Raw genomic sequence first — 12,218 nt, 5'->3', positions numbered from 1 at the left:
TATTTCAGTGCTTCATTAATATAATATCTATGTTTAGACTAACAATGTTTTTTCATTAAACATGTTATTCTTAAAACAATTATTTATCCATATGCTCCATTAAAACAATGAAGATATATATATACTTTATACAGACTCATCTTTATTTATATTGTTTAGATAATAGAGATAATCACACAGTCTTTAACCTCAAACGTATCTGATCAATCTTTTGTTCAAGTTTTATTCAGTTCAACTTGTTTAACAAATTAATTTTAACTTATTGTAATGTACTACCAATTATAATAGTATGCAAAAAAAGGCCATAGCCACTTTGTCATCAGCACCATCATTGTTATTTTAGTGGTGCTACATATTGAACCCAGTGCTTTGTGCATACTGAGCACATTCTCTACCACTGAACTATACATTCTTTCCTTTTATAGCCCTAACTTTTTTTAAAAAAAAATTTTAGTTATAGATGGACAAGATACCTTGATTTCATTTCTACTTTTATGTGGTGCTGAGGATCGAACCCAGTGCCTCATGCTTGCTAAGCAAGTGCTCTACAACTGAGATACAACCCGGCCCCTATATTCCTAATTTTAAAAATGCATAGGCACTTCATAAAGAGGAATACTCTTTGTCATTGACTAGCCATGAGAGAACATTTTAAGAGATGACATTTTTGTCCTATTAGATATCTTCATTTTTGTCCATGAAATTTAAAAGTCAGTGTAGTTATTGCTTGTATTAAATATACTATCTCTTATAGTTACTGAGCCTTCATCAATTAACTCTTGATTAATGACATTTCAGGTCAGGTTGGCTGACATACTTATGTGCATTAAAATTGAATTTAGTATATAATATCAATATTTTTTGATGCCTAAATTCTCCAAATAATATTTTTAGTCATCAGTTTCTGAAACAAAGGTCATTTAGAAAAGCTATCTGTTACATTGTTGATTATTTTACAAGATTTTTCTAGATGGTATATACCTTTGTTAATATTGTTAATAAGTTATAATAAGCATTGTTTAGGAGTCAGGAGGTTTATAAAGTATAGTTAATTGTTGAGTAGTGTTTATGGAGGTTTTTAAGAATATAGTCTTCAAAATTCTAGATTATTTCTGAGATTTTACTGCTTCTAGAGTAACTTAATTGTAATACATGTTGAAGTGACATTATTATGGAATTTCATTATAGAAAAAGTTTCTTTTCACTTCTAAGTCCTATTATAAAAATATTAATGTATATTTTATATGTGTGTGTATATGTATACATATATGTATATATATCCTGCTTTTTCTTTTTAAGGAGTAATTCTTTATGTCTTTTAAATTGTATTTAGCAAAGAGTATATTCCTTAAATGCTCTTGCTTTTTGATAGAGAAATACATGTCTTTATTGATTTTTAACCATTTAATAAATCTTTTGTTTAATAGCCTGCATTTTACTTTTACCTTGATATGAGGTCCAATTTACTATTATGTCATAAAATATACATTGGTTTAGATTTACATTTTAATTATTATAATCATGCAAAATCTTTCATATTTCATCATTTTAAGTATAAAATAATGAGTATTTATTTTGTTTTCAAGATTAAAAAATGAAGTGCCCATTAAGGAACAAGAATCTGTGTCTAAGGTAAAGTTTGTTTCGTTTTTTTTCCTTAATGGTTTAGACTTTTGAAAATATTGTTGGTGTGATTTTTTAAAAAAATTAAATTTCAAAATGCATATGTTAGCAACAATATTGGCATGTAATAGGAAAAATAGATTTAAAAATTTTCATCTCATAAAAATACCTAATTTTAAGTAAAATGTTAAGGTTTTTTCATTTTGACAAACATGTATTTCACTTGCATAATGTTAGTTTACTATTGTGTAATAGATATAAATTTATGAAGTAAAAATCCTGAAATAATTAAAACGTCAATCACTTGGCACACTGGAAAATTAGTAGTTTCAAATGATTTTATATTCTGGGACATTTCCAGATCTTTTCATTTCTTGATGTTGCTCTCCATTTCTGTCATATTCCCTTTACTTGCTATATCTTATGTTGCGGGCCTGCTGGCAGTTAATTCTTCCAAGGCTTTTTGTTTAATCAAATCTTTTTTCATTTGGAAAGATATTTTATGGTAGGTACAGAATTTCCAATTTTGTCTTTGTTTTTTCTTTCAAACAGTTGGTTTAAATAATGTTATTGTCTTCTAGCTTGCATATTTTCTGATGTGATGTCTTTCTATAATTATTGTCTGTATCTTTTTGTAATATGTGATTTTTCTTTGCATACTCTCAAGATTAAGTTTTATCAACCAGTATGAACATGACATGTCTTAAGTCTGTTTTGTTTGTTTGCTTTTTTATATGTTTATCTATTTGTGTCTTTAACTGTTTTTGGCATTTATCCTAATTGGTATTTTCTGAACCAACTCTTATCTACTACTTCTGGAGTTTCAATTTCACAAATGTTAAACCATTTAATGTTAGCACTGTTCTTAAGTGCCTGGTTTTAATTTCCACTCCCCAACTGACTCTTTTTTTTTAATCTTCAGATTTACTGATTCATTTTTTTATTTGTGCCAGGTATACAGATGAGTCCATCAAAGGCATTTTTAACCTCTATAATGACAAATTTGTTTGTTATTATTTCTAGGACTTGATTTGATTCTTAGAATTTCTGACCCTTTATTGAAAATCCTATCCTGATTATGCATATTGACCCTTCTTCTACTAAAGCATTTAACATATTAACTGTAGTAATTTAAAATTTTATGTCTGATAATTCTAGAATCTGGATCATGTCTACCTTTGTGTTCTTAGAGGTTTTTTTCACCTTGCTTTTCTGTATGTTGTATCATGTTTGGTGGAAAGCCAGACACTATGTGTGAGACTGGGGTAAAGAGTATGTGTATGTGGAAATGTGCATACCTTTTCTTATGTTAGGCCTTTAGTGTAGAGTTTGCGGCTGTCTAGGAAGGCGTTCACCTGAATTTTGGTTTTCTCATTGCTATGATTACCTCAAGACAACTACAGGTTCAATTCCTGTAGTAATTCCTTATGTTGAGGATGGGGATTTTTTTCTCAGTGTTCTTGCTCCATACTCAGCTTTTGACTTTCGCTTGAGACTGAGCCTCCAAGGAGTGTCGTTATCTACACTCTTGCATTTCTTCCAACAGTACTGCTGGTGCTTGTTACTTAGTGTTTGCTAGCCAATATAAGGTGGTAGGGAGTAGGGTAATGTTCTCTTTTATGATTTGTCTCACTCATAAACTGACTCTCATTATATAAATTAAATATACTTAGCTAAATGAGTTAGTTAAAAATAAACATTTTCAATGCACATTAATTTTTTTTCCTCAAACAAATATTGTATCTAAAAAGCCAAGTGGTACAATGTTCAGAAGAAAATGTGTGAAGAAATTGATCAAAACTACAAGGACAGTAACAGGTCTGTCTAGAAAAACAGTGTTTATCTACTAAAAATGATGAAGTTCTTAACATTAAAACCCTTAGACAAAATTACTATGAAATTCAGAGTTACAATTAAGAATTTTCTTTGAATTATAAAAAAGAAAGAAAATGATATGTTAGAAATTTCAAAAGCTTGAGAACATACTAGTTGCACAAGGAAAAGAAAACACTGACTGAATGTTGTGGTACACACCTGTAATAGCAGCAACTCAGGAGGTTGAAGCAGGAGGATTACAAATTTAAGGACAGTCTCAACAACCTTAACTGGACTCTCAAGCAAAGTAGTCAGACTCTTTCTAAAACTAAAAAATAAAAAGGGATGGGGATGTAGCTCAGTGGAAACACCTGAGGGTTCAATTCCCAGTACCAAAAAAAAAAAAAGATAATTTTGAAGTAAATTTTAATCCTTCATTGTGACCAAAATAAAAGTGATTTTAAAAGAGTGTGGATCTAGCTAAGCTCATGATTTAGATTTTGAAAATCTGTTTAAAATGGGCAAAGATTTGCAGAAGATTAATCTTTTAAAGTGTTCCATTAGTGAATTCATTATCATGATCTCCTCATGTATACTTAAAACTTCTTGCTTTATTGCGTTTTCATTCATACTTTTTTTCCCCCCTCCATTGGTCCCAGGAATTCAACCCAGGAGCACTTAATACTGAGCCACATGCCTAGCCCCTTTTTGTATTTTATTAGAGACAGGGTCTCCTTGAGTTGCATAGAGCCTTGCTAAGTTGATGAGGCTGGCTTTGAACTCACAATCCTCTTGCGTAAGCCTCCCAAGTCACTAAATTGAAGATTTTTAAAAAATATATTTAAACTGATAATAGATGATGCCTTATAGAATATGATAAAATATTTGTGAGTGGTTCTAGATATATATTTTATGCAAAAACAGTTTGCCTCTTAAGAGTACACAAGAAATTATTGAAAGTCTGATGTAAGATTATTTCTAATTTCTTTGAACTTTTATAAGACATATTGTAATGATATGCATAATCATACAAAGGAATATGTTTTATTTGTCTAAGAAAATTCAAAACATTTACAATGCTATTAGAAAATTATGTTAAATCTGAAATACTATTGAGAATAAAAGGAAAATACTTTATTTATGTAATCAATCATAAATAAATGCATCTGATTATTAGCTATGTTTACATTAAGAATAATGTCATGACAAAAAATAAAGTTTTGTTGATTTGATTGACACAAAAGAAATAATTAGAAAATTTTATCCCAATAAAACTTAAAAAAATCTAGATATTATCTGGTTTATGAAATTATTAATTAATTAGAACGAGATGATGTTTGCCTGGCATGGTGCCTCACACCTATAATCCCAGTGGCTTGGGAGGCTGAGGCAGGAGGATCCCAAGTTCAAAGCCAGCCTCAGCAACTTAACAAGGCTAGGGCAATTCAGAGATTCCCTGTCTCTAAATAAAATATAAAATAGGGCTGGGGGTGTGGCTCAGTGGTTGAGTGCTCCTGAGTTCAACTACTGAGCCCAAGCCCCAGCCCAAAAGCATCTTGATTATAAAATACCATGCAAACTATCTTTACAGTATGAAATTTGAATCAAATGGAATAATTTGAAGCTCTCTAGTGAAAATACAATGAGTGTACATAAAACTGCACATTTCATGAAAGGTTGTCTCTCTCTGCTTACAACAAATGACAGAAAGCAATTTTGAAAGTATAGTCAATAAATGCAAAACATTAGCCACAGATGAACATTCTTTACAACTTTGAAAATAAATGAAAAAGTTAAGAAGTTGAAATACATGAATCACTGCATGAGAATATCAGTAGTTATGAGGAAAGTATTTATTAAATAGAAATTATGATTACCAATGTTTTGAGAACTTGTTTGAAAGATTTTAGCACTGCTATGTGTATACCCTTGACCAAACCCGCAGCTTCTGGTAGGACACTCGTGGAGTGGTAAGGGAGGAAGAAGACAACTATATAGTCACATGCCTGATTTTATATTTGAAATAGACATGAAAAATGAAGTGTTCTTTAGATTTCAAATTTTTATTTTTTTTAATATTTGCTTTTTAGCTTTTAGGTAGACACAATGTCTTTATTTTATTTTTATGTGATGCTGAGGATTGAACCTAGTGCCTCACACATGCCAGATGAGTGCACTACTACTTGAGCCACATCCCCAGCCCCGCTTTCAAATTTTTAAATTAGAGAATAGTTGTTTGCTGTAACTATATACAATTTACATAAAAGAACCACTGATTTGGCACTTAAATTTTTTGATAATTTAATCTCTGTTGAGGTTTGATCTGAAATAGTTTAAAGCAATATACCATATCAATGATTTGTAATATACAACTGACATAATGTTTTAAAACAACATTGGGCTTAGTGCAGTCTAATACAGATTTTCAAATGGTATTCTGAGATTTTAACAGTTGTATCCATAGTTGCATCTTGCAAAAGAAATGTCAGTAAATTAACAATGTTAAAAATTTTCAAAATTGTCCATTGGTCAAGAGAAATTGTCAAACATGGAAGTTTGCTCATTTGCAACAAGAGAAAACTTAGATTTTGAAAATATTTATTGATATGTTTACTTTCGATGAGGCCAAGAAAGTTAAATGATAATAAATCCTGATTTGATTAGAATATTTAACTTAAGCTAATGTTTTGTGCTGGGAGCCATCAGCCAAGTAGGTATGACAATTTCCTTGCCAGCGTACCCCCATGTTTCTTTAGTGGAAGGACTCATGGAAATAGGACATTTTGCAGGACATTGCATGTAAGGTGACCTTGCTCAAGGACCAGGGCGGATCCATGTTTAGGGTGTTCCTGGTTTAGCATAATAGGATATTAGGGTGTTCCCCCTTTAGAATAGGGCGGTTTAGCATAATAGGAGATTAGGGTGTTCCCCCTTTAGAATAGGGCGGTTTAGCATAATAGGAGATTAGGGTGTTCCCCCTTTAGAATAGGGCGTATCCTGCTGCTGAGTTCCTCTTGAGTTCTTAGGGTCAGACAGTATATTTTGGGAGACAGAAGCCCAGGAGTAGTGGATTTGGGCAGAGAGTGGATTTGGGCAGAGAGTGGTGGATTTGGGCAGGGAACGTGGATTCCCCCAGAACGTGTTTGTAGACGGCCGGTGTGAGTTCAGGAATAAAGAATTGCTGTTTGAATCTACAAGCTGTGTGGTGACTCGTGATTTGTGCCCAGCCAGAGACTGCGGCAGTTTTGGGTTTCAATTCAGGAACTTTTCAGTTTTTCAGTATTCGTAGACTAATGTTCTGAGAAATAATATTAAATACACAAAAACTTGTATATAGAGATATGCATTTTTTTCTTCCTCCTCAGACCCATGTGTGGCTTGACACAGCACTGATCCCAGCGCAGTTACATCACAGTTTTTAATACTGTTACATATGCTGGATCAGTAAGTGTACTATGATCCTTTCCTTCCCTATATTTATTATTTTTCTGGTGTTAAAAATATGTATCCTGGCCCCCATTAGTCCAGGCTGGCCCCCAGTGACCTGTGGAAAAGTCCAAGTCCAGGCCTAGGACTGCCCCTCAGACCCATGCAAGAGTCCAGGCCCAGGACTTTCCCCAGTGAACCACGCAGGGACCCAGGCCCAGGACCACACTCCCTGACCCAATGACCTGCACAGGGGCTCAGGCCCAGGACCACCCCTGCATGGAGCAGACAACCAGGCTGTTGCGCCCCATTTATCCAATGAATAGCTCCCTAGGCCCACCTCAATCTTGGGACACTGCAGCTATCACCAAAGCTCTCCTCACATACTAGCCTCCACCTTGGAACAACAGAAAGGGACTGGCAGCAGCTTCCCATCACAGCACTGCATGCCACAGCACTGTATCTCTTACCAGGCAGCCCGAAGTCATTGTAAGTCCCACCCTTTCAGCCCACCTCTGAAAGTGGTTGCCTCCATCTTGGGACACCCCCACTGCCATTCTGAGTTACCTCTGTTACTACTGATACTATCTTTAGTTGTAGTAGTATCTGTCTTGGGACACCAACCATTGACTGAAAGCTCAACACCAAGGTACTTACAGGTTTGATGCTATCACTGCTGCCAACTACAATGTGGTGACTGCCATCTAGGGACAACAGTCAGGACCTGGAAGACTTATCATCAAGTTCATCAAGCTTGGTTATGCCAGAAGTATCCCTGTTAGGTGTGCTAATAGCTACCATCTTGTTGCAGACAGGAGAGAGCCTTGAGCAGGGTTGCCTCTTTCTTTTCTCCTATTAAAAGCCAACTTCTTTTGATTCATGTTCACTCCTATGATCTAATACTTTTATATTCTCACCTCTTACCTTACACACCCTACACCCCCCACCCCCATTTCTGTCTCTGTCCACCAATAGAAACTGTAGATTATTTTGCAAACCTGTCTATATTGCAGATATTAATTGAACACATCATTTATTTTATTGTGATAAAACTGTAATCATCTAAACAGAAACTATTTGGTTTAAAGCTGTATATCATTTGCATTGGGTGCTGTTAATATCCATCTCCCCATTAAAGGCAAGACACCAGAAACTTGCAGGGACACTGTAAGATTATAGGATAGAAACTATAACACCTCAGATTTGCACTACTAGAGGAGAAGACACATGAAAAAATGAAAAGACAAAGGAAAAGGGTGCCCCAAACAAGCCAAGATGACACAATAATAGAATCCGTTTTCAGTAGAGTAGATGAAATGTTAGAAATATGTCAGAATGTATATAATTAAAATGATCTACATATCAAACAATGAAATAAGAGCAAATACAGGTGACAATCCATCACTCCATCAAAGAGCAAATACAAGTAGCAAAAGATATATTTGCAGGAGGCGGGGGACCTTGGAATGAAGGAAAAAATAAACCAAATAAAATTCAATAGAAAACATCACCAGTAGACTATATCACTTAAAAGACAGAACCTCAGACAATGAAGACAAAATATATAATCTTGAAAATAAAGTTGACCACACAGTGAAGATGGTAAGAAACCATAAACAGAACCTCCAGGAATTATGGGATAGCATCAAAAGACCAAATATAAGATTTATTGGATTAGAAGAAGGTACAGAGATACAAACCAAAGGAATGTATGCTCTCAATGAAATCGTATCAGAAAATTTTCCAAAGATGAAGAATGAATTGGGAAATCAAATACAAAAGGCTTATAGGATACCAAATCTACAACATTGCAACAGATCCACACAAAGACATATTATAATGAAAATGCCTAGCATACAGAATAAAGATAGAATTTTGAAAGCCACAAGAGAAAAGTTCCAGATTATGTAAAGGAGAAAACCAATTTGTGTCTCAGCAGGTTTCTCAACCTAGACCCACAAAGCTAGGAGATCCTGGAACAACATATACCAACCTCTGAAAGAAAATGGGTGCCAATCAAGAATGTTATATCCAGCAAAATTCAGCTCTAGATTTGATGATGAAATAAAAACCTTCCGTGATAAACAAAAGTTAAAAGAATTTACAATGAGAAAACCTGCACTACAGGATATTCTCAGCAAAATATTCCATAATAAGGAAATGAAAATCAGCAAAGGAAGTAACTACACTGAAGGAAAAAACAATCAAAGGAGAAACCAAGTCAAATACAAAACCAAAAACAAACCATAATGACTGGGAATACAAACCATATTTCAATAATGACTTTGAATGTTAGTAGCAAAAACTCATCAACTAAAACACATAGACTAGTAGATTGGAAAAAAATAAGACCCAACAATATGCTGCCTTTAACAGACTCATTTTATTTCAAAAAGATATCCACAGATCAAATGTGAAAGGATGGAAAAAAACATACTCCTCATATGAACTGTGGAAACAGGCAGGGGTATATATCCTCATATCAGATAAAGTGGCCTTTAAACCAAAGTTAGTCAGAAGGGATAAAGAAGGAAATTTCATACTGCTTAAAGGAATCATATATCAACAAGACATAACAATCATATTTATGCCCCAAACAATGGAGCATCTACATATATCAAACAAACCCTTCTAAATTACAAGAATCAAATAGAACCCAGCACAATATTACTGAGTGACTTTTAACACACCTTTCTCATCACTAGATAGATCTTCCAAACAAAACTAAACAAAGAAACTATAGAACTAAATGAAACTATAGAACTCAATAATATAATCAATAATTTAGATTTAACAGACATATATAGAGTATTTCATCAATCAATGAGTGAACATAGTTTTTTCTTAGCAGCACATGAATCCTTCTCTAAAATAGACCATATGGTATGCTACAAAGCAACTCTTAGCAAATACAAAAAAAAAGAAAGAAAGAAAGAAAGAAAGAAAAAGAAATACTACCCTGCATTCTACCAGACCATAATGAAATGAAATTAGAAATCAATGATAAAGTGAAATATAGAAACTACTTCAATACCTGGAGACTAAATAATACACTACTGAATGATGCATGGATAGCAGAAGACATCCTCAAAAAAAATTTAGAGGTAAATGAGAACTCTGATACAATATGCCAAAATTTCTGGGACACTACAAAGAGGAAAGTTCATTGCATTGAGCTCATTCATAAAATCAATAAGAAGTTAATATGCAAAGCTCTAGAAAAAGAAGAACAAATCAACAGCAAAAGTAGAAGACAGGAAATAAAGTCAGAGCTGAAATCAATGAAATTGACAAAAATGACAACAAAAAACTGGTTCTTTGAAAAACTAAAATTGATAAACCTTAGCCACCGTAACAAAAAAGGAGAACACTCAAAATTACTAAAATTCTTGATAAAGTGGAAAATATCACAAGATGCTTTTGAAATACAGAAGGTAATTGAAAACTATTTTGAAAATTTATACTTCAAGAAAATAGAAAATCTTGAAGACATCAACAAATATATAGAGACATATGATATTTCCAAACTAAATTATGAGGACATACACAAATAGATCAATTTTGAAAATTAAATAGTAGATGCCATCAAAATCTACCAACAAAGAAAAGCCCAGAACCAGATGATTCTCATCCGAGTTTTACAAGACCTACAAAGAAGAATTAATACCAATCCACCTCAAATTATTCCATGAAATAGAAAACTCCTTCCAAACTCATTCTATGAGGCTAGTATCACCCTGATACCTAAGGCAAACAAAGACCCATCAAGGAAAGAAAACTTCAGACCAATGTCCCTGGAACATAGATATAAAAATTAATAAAATTCTGGCAAATCACATTCAAAAATATATTAAAAAGATAGTGAACCATAATCAAGTGGGATTCATCCCAGGTATGCAAGCTGGGTTCAACATATGGAACTCAATAAACATGATTTATCACATCAATAGACTTAAAGATAAAAATCATATGATCATTTCAACAGATGCAGAAAATGCATTTGACAAAATACAACATCCTTTCATGTTTAAAACACTAGAACAACTAGGGGTATTAGGAACATACCTCAATATTGTAAAAGCTACTTATGATGAGCCCAATGTCAGCATCATTCTAAACAGAAAAATTGGAAACATTCCCTCTAAGAACTGGAACAAGAGAGGGATTCCCTCTTTCACCACTTCTAATCAACATAGTTCTTGAAACTCAAGCCAGAACAGTTAGACAGAAGAAATTAAAGGAATACAAATAGGAAAAGAAGAACTCAAACTTATAACTATTTGTTGACATCATGATTCTATACATAGAGGATTCAAAAAACTCCACCAGAAAACTTCTAGAATTAATAAATGAATTCATTAAAATAGAAGAATACAAAGCAATACCAATAAATCAAATGCATTTTTATATATAAGTGATAAACCCGCTGAGAGAGAAATTAGGAAAACTACCCCATTCACAATAGCCTCAAAAAAAAAAAAAACCTTGAGAGTCAATTTTACAGAAGAGGTGAAAGATCTATACAATGAAAACATCAGAACACTAAAGAAAGAAATTGAAGAAGACCTTAGATGATGGAAGGATCTCCCATGTTCTTGGACAGGAAGAATTAATATTGTCAAAATGACCATATTACCAAAAGCATTGTACAGATTTAATGCATTTCCAATTGAAATCCCAGGAACATTCCTCATGGAAATGGAAAATGCAATCATAAAATTTATTTGGAAAAATAAGAGACCCAGAATACCAAAGCTAGCCTTAGTAAGAAGAGTGAAATAGGAAGCATTCTAATACCAGACCTTAAACTATACTACAGAGATATTGTAACAAAAACAGCATGGTATTGGCATCAAAGTAGATATATAGACCAATGGTACAGAATAAGAGACACAGAGACAAACTACATAAATACAGTTATCTCATACTAGACAAAGGTGCTGAAAACACATTGGCAAAAAGATAGCCTCTTCAACAAATGGTGCTGGGGAAACTGGAAATCCATACGCAGTTAAATGAAATTAAACCACTCTCTTTCATCATCTACAAAAGTCAAAAGTGAATTGAGGACCTAGGAATTAGACTAGAGACACTGTGCCTAATAGAAGGAAACCTAGGCCCAAATATTCATCATGTCCAATTAGGTCCTGACTTTCTTAACTTGACTCCTAAAGCACAAGAAATGAAATCAAGAATTAATAAATGGGATAGATTCAAACTAAGAAGCTTCTTTTCAGCAAAGGAAATAATAATGTGAAGAGATCCCACAGAGTGGGAGAACATGTTTACTACATGCACATCAGTTAGAGCACTAATTTCCAAGACACATAGAGAACTCAAAAAACACTAATAAT

General features: G+C 33.3%; 1 pseudogene; it reads left to right on the top strand.

Annotated features, from left to right (window-relative positions):
• Positions 1–12,218, top strand: part of LOC143388056 (zinc finger protein 280D-like) — an 84,132-nt pseudogene that overhangs the window by 65,830 nt on the left and 6,084 nt on the right.

The sequence above is a fragment of the Callospermophilus lateralis genome, unplaced genomic scaffold (assembly GCF_048772815.1).
Source record: "Callospermophilus lateralis isolate mCalLat2 unplaced genomic scaffold, mCalLat2.hap1 Scaffold_83, whole genome shotgun sequence".
Lineage (NCBI taxonomy): Eukaryota > Metazoa > Chordata > Mammalia > Rodentia > Sciuridae > Callospermophilus > Callospermophilus lateralis.
The sequence above is the reverse complement of the archived record's forward strand: the minus strand, read 5'-3'. Positions and strand labels throughout refer to the sequence as shown.